The 13173-nt window shown below is 41.4% G+C and overlaps 1 long non-coding RNA gene and 1 pseudogene across 5 annotated transcripts in view; one reads left to right on the forward strand and one right to left on the reverse strand.

Annotated features, from left to right (window-relative positions):
- LOC118651980 overlaps nucleotides 1-13173 on the forward strand; it is a 35188-nt gene that overhangs the window by 10408 nt on the left and 11607 nt on the right. For all 5 annotated transcript variants that reach the window (XR_004966389.1, XR_004966392.1, XR_004966387.1 and 2 more), the window contains 2 exons: nucleotides 11762-11979; nucleotides 12160-12231. This is a non-coding gene — a long non-coding RNA (uncharacterized LOC118651980). The remainder of the gene's footprint in view (nucleotides 1-11761; nucleotides 11980-12159; nucleotides 12232-13173) is intronic.
- LOC118651973 lies at nucleotides 3964-6124 on the reverse strand (annotated as a pseudogene).

Here is a 13173-nt window from a genome sequence, read left to right on the forward strand (position 1 = left end):
TGTTGGGACACAGAAAACTTGACCCTAGGTGACTGTTGTCCTAGGAATCTCTTAGATGATTATGGACCCAAGAAAGTCTACCTAAAATGATTGTGGGCCTGTGCAAGTCTATGTTAGGTGATTGTGAGCCCAGACAAGTCCACCTTAGCTGATCTGGGGGCCTGGGAATGATTACCTTAGGTGATTATGAGGGGCAAGAAACATCTACCATACATGATTGCCAAGGGCCAGGGTATTTGCCCTTAGGTGATTGTGGGGGCCAAGGAAAGTCAACCTTAGATAATTGTGGGCTCGGGAAGCTCTGGTGATTTAGGGAGGCGCAGCAAACTCTACCTCAGGTCATTGTGGGCCCAATAAACTCAACCTTAGGTGATGATGGGAGCCTAGGAACATAAATTCAGGTGATTGTGGGGTCCTGGAAACTCGAATTTAGGTGATAATGGGGGAGGGGGGTCCAGAATTTCTATCTTGATGATTGTGGAGGGACAGTAAACTCAACCATAGTTTATTTTGGTAGCCCAGGATCCTCAACCTCAGGTGACCGTGGGCCCAGGAAACACCTTAGGTGATTGTGTGCCAGGCAAACTTGACCTTAGGTGAATGTGGGGGCCAGGATAGTCTACCTAGGTGATTATAGTGGGCCAGGAAAGTCTACCTTTTTGATTAATTGGGGGTTGGGGGGTGGGTGGAAGGAAACCACCTTAGGTGATTGTAGGGGATTAGGAAACTCTGTCTCTGGTGTTTGTGGGCATCTGCTATCTTTACCTTAATTCAGCAGTTCTCAACCTGTGGGTCGTGACCCCTGAAAATACATCCTGCATATCAGATATTTACATTACGATTCATAACAGTAGCAAAATTATAGTTATGAAGTAGCAACGAAAATAATTTATGGTTGGGGGTCACCACAACATGAGGAACTGTATTAAAGGGTCGCGGCATTAGGAAGGTTGAGAACCACTGCATGATTGTGGGGGCCCTGGAAACTCTACCTTAGGTGATTACAGGGAGCCAGAATTTCTACCTTAGGTGATTATCAGGGGCCAGGAAACTTGACTATAGATGATGGTGTGGGTCAGAATAGTCTCTTAGTTGATTAAGGAGGCCGGAATATTCTACCTCAGTTTATTTTGTGGGACAGGAAAGTCTGCTTTAGGTGATTGTTTAGGTCAGAAAACTTGACTTTAGGCAATTGTGGGAGCTGGAAAATTCTACCTTCAGTGATATTGTTGGCCCAGGAAACTCTATGTTAGACGATTTGGGGGGCCTGGGAAACTCTTAGATGATTGTGGTTTCAGGGAAAATCTACCTGAGGTAATTGTTGGGACCCAGGAAACTCGACCTTATGTTTGTGGGGGGCCCAGGAATCTTACCTTTGGTGATTATAGGGAGCAGGATGCAGACGAGCCCCGAGGTGAGGGGTTCGGCTAGCCTGTCTCTGCATGGGCATTTCTATGGTACCGTGATCTCCAGCCCTGATGCTCCTGAGGTTTCAGGTCTCACTCTGGGAGGCTCCCTTGCCAGACTCTCCCTTCAGGAAGCTGTCATTGTACCTCACTCCACTGGGAAACAAGTGAGAGTTAAGCATGTGGGAGTGGGAAACTGGCCCAGTGCTTCACTCTAATCCCCAGCCAGTTTCCAGGGACTGCTCCCTCCTTTGCGCCTTTCCTGCTTCTGATCTTGTTATTACGTCATAGTTTTGTCAGATAAAAGCTTTACTTCCTTTTTTTTTTGAAGAGTTTCTTTATTGCCTGAAGTGGGTTGAAGTTCCCTCAGCTCTGCTGGGTCCTACTTTCAGTTTGTTCCCATTGGCATTAAATCTGGAAATTCCACACTGACACCTCTCAGTTTTCTAATGTTACTGTTGATTATTGAATTGTAATGTCTTCAATAGAGTGTGAGAAGGAAGAAAACACTATTTATGCTTTAAATGAAAGCTTCAAAATACATATTAAATTACATTCTAATATATTTTGAAAACCTTGAAAATAGTTGATTTCCTATTATCAACATTTCAAGTAATAAAAATGATAGAACACCAAAGGACAAAAAGCTGTTCCATTCATTCCATTAAACCTAGTCTTGCTAACAAAATAAATTTTAAAGTCTGATGAATACAGGTGTAAAAACTTAAAATGCAATTCAGCATGTTAGTACCATCTGCTGCTCAAAGGAACCAGATCTCCTTGGAGAAATGGCTTTTTCTTCTTCACTTGGTTGTTCAGCATGAACTCGTTTTTTGTTTTTTTTTGGTTTTTTTACTTTATTCAACAGGTTCTATCCTTTAATACCATGCTTTATTTGATGCTCAAATTGTCACAAACATTGCCAGCGGGGTTCTCATACAGAAAAGTGTGCAAATAAAGATGCAGATGACAGAACCATGAAATTGAAATTTCAACTAAGTAGCTTTACAACTGTCCTGATTAGAACAATGCCTTTCCGCAATTTGCCCTCAATATTTAGAATTCTAATGGAAATATCCAATAAATAAATAAATACATTAAAAAAAGACAGTTGGGTTTTAAAAAAAAACTGCTACTGGCCGTGTTGTCCAGTCATCTGAGTGAAGAAGAACCTTTTTCTGAGGGGGTTTGGCTGTGTTTGTTGCAGCACAAATGTAGAAACGGTCAACAACTGCTTTCCCAAATATCTTAAAATAAATTCCAATTTCTTCCCATTTTGAAATTCTGAGAACAGCTGGTAACTTTCTTATTCGCTCATGTTAACATCACAAGCTCCCATGAGGAAACTGAGGTACAGAGAACTTGGGCATTAAAGGTCAAAAAGACTTGGGGAAGTGGTCAGGGAGTGGGTGAATGCCGTTAGTTCTCTCTGTACATTTTCCTGAAAGGAAAAATAATTTTATGCTTTTGACTTAAAGAAAAATGTAACTTTCAGACATGTTGAAATGATGTAGATTGCCTCTCAAAGTACAAAAAATCTGAGCGCTTTAGTAAAAAAAATATGTGGTTGGCATACAATATTTCAGGTGTACAACATGGTAATTCAACATTTATATACTTTATGATGTGATCGCCACACTAAACTAGTTACCATCTGTCACCATACAAAGTTATTAAATATTATTGACTCTATTTCCTGTGGTGTTCACTACATCTCCATGGCTTATTATTTTATAACGAAGTTTGTACCTCTTATTCCTCTTCACCTTTTCTGCTTATCCTCCCTGCCCCCCCACTCCCGCAATCATTAATTTGTTCTTTGTTTCCGAGTCTTTTTTTTTTTAGATTCCACATATAAGTGACATCATAAGTTATTTGTCTTTCTCTGACTTATTCACTTAGCATAATACCCCGTAGGTCTATCCACGTTGTCACAAATGGCAAGATTTCATTCTTTTTTATTGCTGAGTAATATTCTATTGTATATGTATAACCAATCACATCTTTATCTATTTATCTACTGATGGACAACTAAGTTGCTTCCATATCTTGAATATTATAAGTAATGCTGCAGTGAACACAGGGGTGCATGGATCTTTTCATATTAGTGTTTGGATTTCTTCAAATAACTACCCTGAAGTGGAATTGCTGTGTCATATGGCAGTTCTATTTTTAATTTTTTGAGGAAACTCCATACTGTTTTCCATAGAGGCTGCACTAATATACAATCCCTTTTCTCAACACCCTTGCCACCACTTACTTGTTGACTTTTTTATACTAGCCATTCTGACAGATATGGTGATATCTCATTGTGGTTTTGATTTGCATTTCTCTGATGATTAGCATTGTTGAGCATCTCTATGTCTTATTTTTTTTTTTTTTACAATCAAGAATTTGTTTTCATCTTTTTTAGAAATAAAAGTGTTTAAAAAACAAAAAGTTGCAAAAATGATAAAATGTAATTTTGTTATATCCTAATTGCATGGGTGTTCTGTAAATGTCAATTAAGCAAAATAATATAAAAGGAAAATCACATTAATCATTAAATACTCTTGGATTTTCTTTACTCCTCTCACAGATGAATTCACAAATATAAAAACTGATGTACATTTATATTCTGAAGTACAAATCTCCAACAGCCAAGTAGTCATACATTTTATGTGCAAAGTAGATATTGCATGTTTACTTGCTATGGAAAGCAGAGTACTGGCTCAATGGAGAACAATCATTAAACACTGATTATTTTAAAGAAAAATGCTGTTGTAAAAATGTACAATAGTACGTTTTTGGTAATTATGTACTGTACTTCTCATAGTAACAGCTTTAAGTAAATCTTCCAAAGGCTGTCTTTGAAGAGCTGTGAAGTGACTTATTTCAAATCTGAAGAACAGTAATTTGTCAGTAACCTTCTCAAGAACCAAGCCAGCAGAGGATTTTCTTTCACTGTCCTCCGTGTGGTCAGTTTCATCCTTAGGGAAGGCCTGATGTAGCAAAAAGATATAGTTCACGACCTTTAACACAAGTTTGGGATCTGTCAACTAAATACACCACCTCTGATGCAGATGGTTTCATTCAATCCATGTTCTACTAACTTTCTATCTTCTAGATCATCTTTTATGATGCTAATCAAGTGGCTAAGGCCTTCTTGTTGTTTCAAATGCTGCTTGATTTCTCGTAACAGATCTGCATCTATGTAATATCTTTCCTCAGAATTGACTGCTCCAAAATGATTCTGCATCCGATTTGGGACATCAGTTCAGTTAGTCGGCCCTTAAACTGAGTAGGTGCATTTAGTTCACCCTGAATTGTATGTAGCTGAACTCGCAACTGCTCTTCATCAGCTTGGGTGGCATATCCACTCTTCCTCTGAGTTTCCTGTTTGATCAGGACCTGTAAGGTTCTGTGGGAAAGGTCTAGGAGTTTCCTATTGTATCGTGCTATTTTGGCCATAATTGTAGTTTGATTCTTCTATAATTCACCAATATCTTCAAATATAATATCTAATCTGGTCTGATGCTGCTTAGTCATCTGATCTTGAACTTTCAGTCTTCAAAGAAGTTCTTTGAAACCCACCATTGGTACAGGAATTAACTTCTCAGATTCAGGGTTCTCCACCTTGGCTTGCTCCCAGATGATAGGATCAACACCAGCAGGGGGTTCTGTAAGAGCTGTTTGACCTGTGCAGGGGAAGGTTCTGTTCTAGTCAGAGAGAGGGTTACACCAAGTTGCTGCAGCTGTGTTTTTATGTTGCTTTGGGCATATAGTGTTGTAGCTGGAACTCTTCTTGAAGTACCATTTGGAGAATGCACAATAACACAGATGACAACTTCTGTCTGATCATCTGGCAATGTTTAATACTCCCTACATTTACTGTAAGGGTCTGGTTTCCTCCCAGAACTTTATGCAATGATTCCACCAATTGCTGTTGTTGGCTTCAAATATTTATTTTATTTTTTTTGAAAACTAAAACCACTAGCCCAGTGGTCAGCAAACTGCGGCTCGCGAGCCACATGTGGCTCTTTGGCCCCTTGAGTGTGGCTCTTCCACAAAATACCACGTGCAGGCGTGCACGTACAGTGCGATTGAAACTTCTTGGCCCATGCACAGAAGTAGGTATTTTGTGGAAGAGCCACACTCAAGGGGCCAAAGAGCCGCATGTGGCTCGCGAGCCGCAGTTTGCCGACCACTGCACTAGCCCATCTTCATCTTTATTATTGGGCATACAACTATAACCTACTGCCTTAAATTGGCAAAAGGGATTTTCTTGTGTGAATTCCACTGGTGGAATGTTATTGTTGAAATATCCTTTTCCTGTTCCCCAAAAAGCCTGCAGTTGATTCCATTTTGGCAAAATAGCATCTCTCGTCTCCTAACAGCGTTGGAGGAGAAAGAGCATTTGCAGTATTTATCAGTTGGTTGGACTGGGCAGGAGCTTTTGTAGGCTGACCAAAGAGACCACCTAATGTAGTTTGTTGTTGTTGTTGCTGCTGCTGTGTATTAAATCCTCCAAATCCCAATTCTGTTCCTAAACCAGTACCAATTCCAAAACCTTTGCTCTGAGTACCACCGAAGAGTCCAGTAGTGCCTGTGTTAGTTGGAGCAGAAAGGCTGAATGCAGAATCTGCTGTTGTAGCCGTTGTCCCAAATAATCCAAACCCACCCGTGGGAGCTGTGGTGGCTGCAGCGGTGCCCGAGGGAGCCCCAAAGTTGAAAGCCATGTCACAGGAGCAAGGAACCAAGAAGCTGCTCCCGCACCCTCGATGCACTCCCGCATCTCTATGCCTTTAGAGAAGTGTTTATTCATTGCTTCTGCCAATTTTAAATTAGATTGTTTCCTTGATGTTGAGTTGTATGAGTTCTTTATATATTTTGGATATTAACCCTTTATTGGATATATCATTTGCAAATATCTTCTCCCACTCAGTATGTCGTCTTTTCATTTTGGTGATTTCTGTCATTGTGCCGAAGCTTTTTAGTTTGATGTAGTCCCATTTGTTTACTTTTATTGTTGCCTTCCCCAAGGAGACATATGCAAAAAGACATTGTTAAGAGCTGTGTCAAAGAGTTTACTGCCTGTTTTCTTTTAGAAGTTTTATGATTTCAGGCCTTACATTTGAGTCTTCAATCCATTTTGAGTTAATTTTTTAAAATATATTTTATTGATTTTTTACAGAGAGGAAGGGAGAGGGATAGAGAATTAGAAACATCTATGAGAGAGAAGCATCGATCAGCTGCCTCCTGCACACCCCCTACTGGGGATGTGCCTGCAACCAAGGTACATGCCCTTCACCGGAATCGAACCTGGGACCCTTCAGTCCCCAGACCGACGCTCTATTCAGTGAGCCAAACTGGCTAGGGCTTGAGTTAATTTTTGTGTATGGTATAAGTGTTCAGTTTCATTCTTTTACCCGTGACTGTCCAGTTTTCCCAACACTAGTTATTAAAGGCACTGTCTTTACCTCATCCTATACAATAAGAGAGGGATATGCTAATTAGTCACAACCAGTATGCAAATTGACCATCACTCCAACACACAAGATGGCCACCCCCATGTGGCCACAAGATGGCTGGCAGGGGAGGGCAGTTGGGGGCAACCAGGCCTGCAGGAGAGGGCCGTTGTGGGGGACCAGGACTGCAGGGGAGGGCAGTTGGGAGGGACTAGTCCTGCAGGGGAGGGCAGTTAGGGGCAACTGGGCTGGCAGGGGAGGACCATTGTTGGGGGGGACCAGGCCTGCAGGGGAGGGAAGTTGGGGGCAACCAGGCCAGCAGGGGAACAGGCGTCGATCAGGCTGGCAGGGGAGTGGTTAGGGGGTGATCAGGCTGGCAGGCAGAAGTGGTTAGGGGCAATCAGGTAGGTAGGCAGGCAGGTGAGCGGTTGGGAGCCAGCAGTCCTGGGTTGTGAGAGGGATCCCAGATTGGAGAGGGTGCAGGCTGGGCTGAGGGACACCCCCCACCAGTGCATGAATTTTGTGCACTGGGCCTCTAGTTGTATATATTCTTGCTTCCTTTGTCATAGATTAATTGGCCATATAAGCAAGAGTTTATTTCTGGACTCTATTCTATTCCTTTGATCTATGTGTATGTTGTTGTGCCAGTACCATACTATTTTTCTTTTTCTTTTTTTTTATTTTATTGATTTTTTACAGAGACGAAGGGAAAGGGATAGAGTTAGAAACATCGATGAGAGAGGAACATTGATCAGCTGCCTCCTGCACACTCCCTACTGGGGATGTGCCTGCAACCAAGGTACATGCCCTTGACCGGAATTGAACCTGCGATCCTTGAGTCCGCAGGCTGACGCTCTATCTACTGAGCCAAACTGGTTAGGGCACTATTTTGATTTTTATAGCTTTGTAGTATATAGTTTGAAATTAGGGAGTATGATACCACCAATTTTGTTGTTCTTCATCAAGATTGCTTTGGCTATTTGGAATCTTTTGTGGTTCCATATAAATTTTAGGATCATTCAAGTTCTGAGAAGAATGCTATTGGTGTTTTGATAGGAACTGCCCTGAATCTGTAGCATGCATTGGGTAGTATGGACATTTTAATTATAGTCTTCCAATCCATGAGCACAGTATATATTTTTTATTTGTGTGTTCTTCAATTTTTATTCAATGTCTTAATAATTTTCAGAGTATAGGTCTTTTACCTCTTTGGTTATTATTGTTGAAGCAATTGTAAATGGGATTGTTTTCTTAATTTCTCCATTTGATCATTATTAGTGTATAGAAACAATAAAATACAATGAATTTCTGTATATTAATTTTATATCCTGAAACTTCACTGGATTCATTTATTAGTTCTAATAGTTTTTTGGTGCTGTCTATAGTGTCCTTTCCAACTTGGATACCTTTTATTTTTTGTCTGATTGCTATGGCTAGGGCAACATGGTTATTTTACTAAATTGAATAACAGTGTGTTTGTGGGAGGGAGTGAGTTTAGTGTCCTTACATGCTAGCCATCTTGGACCTGCCTCCAAAAATCTGAGCACTTTTATTTAAAAAGTTTTAAATCCTCACCTGAGGATATGTGTGTGTGTGTGTTTTTTAAAAATTTATTTTTAGAGAAACATTGATCAGTTGCCTCTCATCATGTCCAGGAATCAAACTCCCACAACCTTTCGGTGTACAACAAACATTCCAAACTCCCGGCCTGCGGGCCACATACCTCATTTAATTTGGCCTGTGTTAGCCTTTGAGGTTGACATGCTTGGTGTTCAAGGTGACGGATGCTCCAACCAACTGAGCCACACTGGCTAGGGCTAAAAATCTGAGCACTTCTAAATGTCAAAGTGGCTTGTTGTCAAGGTGAATAAAGAATGATACCACTTCCCTTCCAAAATAAGCTATCGAAGCTCTCAAGTCATTCTTTCACTGGGGTAACAGTTAATTCCAAAATAAATTTTGAAGATAAAAGCAAGAAGTGGTCTCCCCATCCTGTAAAAGTCATTTGTTGTTAGGCAGACATTTCAAAGCCAAGAAACAATTTTCTCTGATGTCCCCGCCCAGGAAACCTTGTGGAATAAGAGCAGCTGACTTTAGACCAACCCTCTCAGCTCAGAATCCAAAGCTAGTCCCGTCTCCCAACTCCCTGCCTATCTGACTGCTGGATAAAAATGAACCCTAATGATCTTATCTGTTGTTTTTAATCTTTTTAATCTCTGGTGAACTGGTTATATACCTCATCCTAAAATTATTCTTAATTTTTTTTTTGGTTTTTATATGATTTGTGTGATTTATTTTTATAATTACTCTTTTTATTTTTGGGGAAATGAGCAGTTTTAAAAAAGGTCTTTGTAATGTAATTCCAAAAATAAGTAATAAGCAGAGAAGATGTAATAGCTCACCAGATCAAATACAGTCACTGCAAGAAAAGGAGAAAAAATGAGTTTTGTAAGATGGTCAGAGAAAGGAAATTTTGGGTTTTCTTATAATTTATTATTCTGACAGGGCAAAAGTAGGATATATGGTCACCGAGGTATACCGTACATTGTACGGTGATTCTCAAAGCTCTACAAAGCAATCAGGGAAATAGTAGAGCCTCATTTTACAGGTGGGGAACATGATATACAGAGATGTGAAGTCACTTGCCCAAAGCTGATTAGGGGTAAGGTGATTAGCAGCATGTTTTAGGGATAAAACATGGGTATAAATTTAGGTAACATTTATTTAGTACTTGCTATGTGTCAGGTTCTGGACTGTGTACATTATATGTATTATAGAATTCAATCTTTAGCACATCCTTATTTGTAAATACTATTATTAATAGGTTTCCCCCCTGATGAGGTAACATATTACAAGAGGTGAAATAATTTGTCCAATGTTATTGAATTAAAAAGTGGTAGAGCCCTAGCTGATTTGGCTCAGTGGCTAGAGCGTTGGCCTGAGAACTGAAGGGTCCTAAGTTCGATTCTGGTCAAGGGCATGTACCTTGGTTGCAGGCACATCTCTAGTGGGGGTGTGTGCAGGAGGCAGCTGATTGATGTTTCTCTCTCATCAATGTTTCTCTCTATCCTTCTCCCTTCCTCTCTGTAAAAAATCAATAAAAATATATTAAAAAAAAAACTTTTTTTTTTTTAAATAAAAAGTGGTAGAGCTGAGATTAGAACAGGTAGGGTCAAGAGTCCAGTCCACGTTTTTTAGTTTGCTTTTCAGCCTGTCATTTTGCTGCTGGCTGTGGGGAACTGCTAGTTGATAACCAAACGGAAGCAGTATTGTGGCTGAGATGGAAGCCTCACAGGTCAGATGACCTTGGTTTAATAACTGGTCACTTACCTACCATATGTCTTTGAGCAAGTCACTCGAAGTCTCAAATGAGTACACCCCAGCATGGGGTAAATGCCGAATAAATAATAATGAGCCATGGTAATTATTAATAGTTGTGAAAGTAGGCACAAGTGAATACACAAGACAGTTTAGATAAAGGTAAAAGAGGAAAATCATGTATTGAATAAATTTTCAGTTAGCCATGAAACAATTGAGAAAAACTCAAACTGATATTGCAAACTTTCAAATCATAAAGCAGAAACCCAGGGATAAAATGGAAAGTGGGGGCAATAGCTATTTTTCCCTTTCAGGCCCAGATGGAAGAATTCTGCAATGACCAGCTCACTGGGCCTTGCAATGGACCACTCATTAACACCGGTTCTTCAAAAATAGAGTGTCCAGTGACTTGGCATTCAGATTGCATCCAAAGCAAAGATAAATTCCTGAACCCAGGAACTATGTTTGCTTCTGGACCACTCACCTTGGATGCTCTTTGTATTGTTTCTTAATGGCAGCCAAGTGAATTTGCCTTCCTTCTCCTCCTTGTCATCTAAGGATCGGGGTCTAGGAAACATGGGTGATCATTCTGACCCTACTTCTCCTTCAGGTGGGCACCAAGGCCCATTTCTCTTTCCTGTATCATCTAGTGTTCCATCTCCTGGATCATTCCCACGATGTTATTTTTCCCTTAAAAAAGCCTCTCCTCACCCTAGCTGGTTTAGCTCAGTGGATAGAGCGTTGGCCTTCGGACTGAAGGGTTTCAGGTTGGATTCTGGTCAAGGGCCCAGCCTGGGTTGTGGGCTTGATCCCCAGTAGGGGGCTTTGCAGGAGGCAGCCGGTCACTGATTCTCTCTCATCATTGATGTTTCTGACTCTCCCTCCCCTCCCCTCCCCTCCCCTCCCCTCCCTCTCCCCTCCCCTCCCCTCCCCTCCTCCCCTCTCCCCTCCCCTCCCCCCTCCCCTCCCCCCCCCCCCTCCCCTCCCCCTCCCCCCTCCCCTCCCCCTCCCCCCTCCCCTCCCCTCCCCTCCCCTCCCCTCTCCCCTCCCCTCCCCTCCCCTCCCTCCTCCCCTCCCCTCCCCTCCCCTCCCCTCCCCTCCCCCCCCCCCTCCCCTCCCCTCCCCTCCCCTCCCTTCCCCTCTCCTCTCCTCTCCTCTCCTCCCCTCTCCTCTCCTCTCCTCTCCTCTCTGAAATCAATAAAGATATATTTAAAGAAAGCCTCTCTCTATTGGAAAAAGCTAGACACAGGTAAGTTATTAAATCATATTAAGGCACTATTGTTAATACTGCTAGAGGGATCACAATCTTTGTTGTCATCTATAAATAATACATTCTAAAATTATCAGAGGTGAAGTCATGATTTTTTAACATATTCCACTAAAAAAGGATGTGGTTATAGATGAAACAAGATTATCAAAGTGTTTATAGTTGTTGGAACTGGCTAACAAGTACATGTGGGTTCACTTACACTCAATGCCACTTCCTCTCCAGCTATTATGTTTTCCTTCTTTTTATGGCAATATTCCTTGAAATATATTTTGACATGCTGACTGATTTTCCCCATTCTTTCTTGAACCCACTTCATTCAGGTTTGCCCTCTTATCATTCCAGCAAAATTGCTTTTCTTAAGATCATCAATGACCTCCATATTGTTAAATCCAATGATCATGTTCATCTTACCTGACCCATCAGCAAGATTCAACAGTTGATCACTCCCCTTCCTCCTTGAAACACTTTCCCCACCTGACTTCCAGAACTGCAGCCATCAATAGTACTGATATTCTTCTTACCTCATTAACTCCACTGAGTAAGTATTACTTCTGAAACCTAGACCACAGGTTTGATTCCCGTCTGGTACTGGTTTTGTACAAAGAAAGGATGTGTTCCAAGGAAGACTACAAATGTTGGCATTTGTAGGGTGAAGCTGAGAGTGATGTTAGTAACATGAGTTGTTTTTTCTTTCTCTCTCCTTGACTTACAACTAAAGGCATAGCTGAACAAAGTGTACCTGCACAGCACACCAACACACCCAAGAGATCCATCCATTTGTGATCTGAAAGTGAGTGGATTGGACCTTAGAGGTGGTCATGGAACCAAGGGAGTTGTGGTGGCAGCAATGTCAGTGGTGCCTTTGTAGCAGAGAAGGAGGAAAGTGACAGGCATGAATGAAAGTCTGCCAAGATGCATGGGGTACAACTGGAGGGTCCCACCGTTCCTCAGTAACATGCATATTCCTTAGACCTCTGTGAGTGGGGGAAAGGGAAAGAAAGGGACGGAAAGGGAGACAGGCAGATAAAGACAACTAAAGGAACTGTCTGCCCTAGGAGTCCAGTAAGAGGTCTGCCCCATGGACTGCTGTGACTCCTCCACTTGAAGATCCCTCTACCAGGCCATGAGTACACCCAAAGCACACCCTCATTCTGCCAGCTCCCCCTTATTTTTTAAAAGTATGTTTTTATTGATTTCAGAGAGAGGAAGGGAGAGAGATAGAAACATCAACGATGAGAAAGGATCATCGATCGGCTGCATCCTGCATGCTCCTTGACCAGGAACTGAACCATGTCCTCCTGGTTCATGGGTTGACACTCAACCCCTGACCCAAACCGGCAAGGCCCCCCTTTATTTTTTACACCAGCTTTTTAATGTGTGGTCCTAACTTTGGCAGCTGGTTAGCTACAGTAAGAGAAACCAAAAGGCTTCTTAATGCCAATCAGTTGAACTGTTAGAATCAAAGTAAACAAAGTCTTACCTAAATATGAAAGTTGTTTGCTACTTCAAATGTGGCAGCAGAGGCACATTTCATAAAATACTATGAAAAATCATGGTAACATGGTATCACACAAAGAAAGTGACGATTTTCCAGTAATTGAACCCAAAAAACATGGAATACTGAATACCGATAAAGAATTCAAAATAGCTCCCATGAAGAAATTCAATACATTACAAGAAAACTGAGAAAGACACTTCAATAAACTCAAGAATAAAATGAATGAACAGAAGG

Source organism: Myotis myotis, unplaced genomic scaffold (assembly GCF_014108235.1).
Source record: "Myotis myotis isolate mMyoMyo1 unplaced genomic scaffold, mMyoMyo1.p scaffold_m19_p_1, whole genome shotgun sequence".
Classification (NCBI taxonomy): Eukaryota; Metazoa; Chordata; class Mammalia; order Chiroptera; family Vespertilionidae; genus Myotis; species Myotis myotis.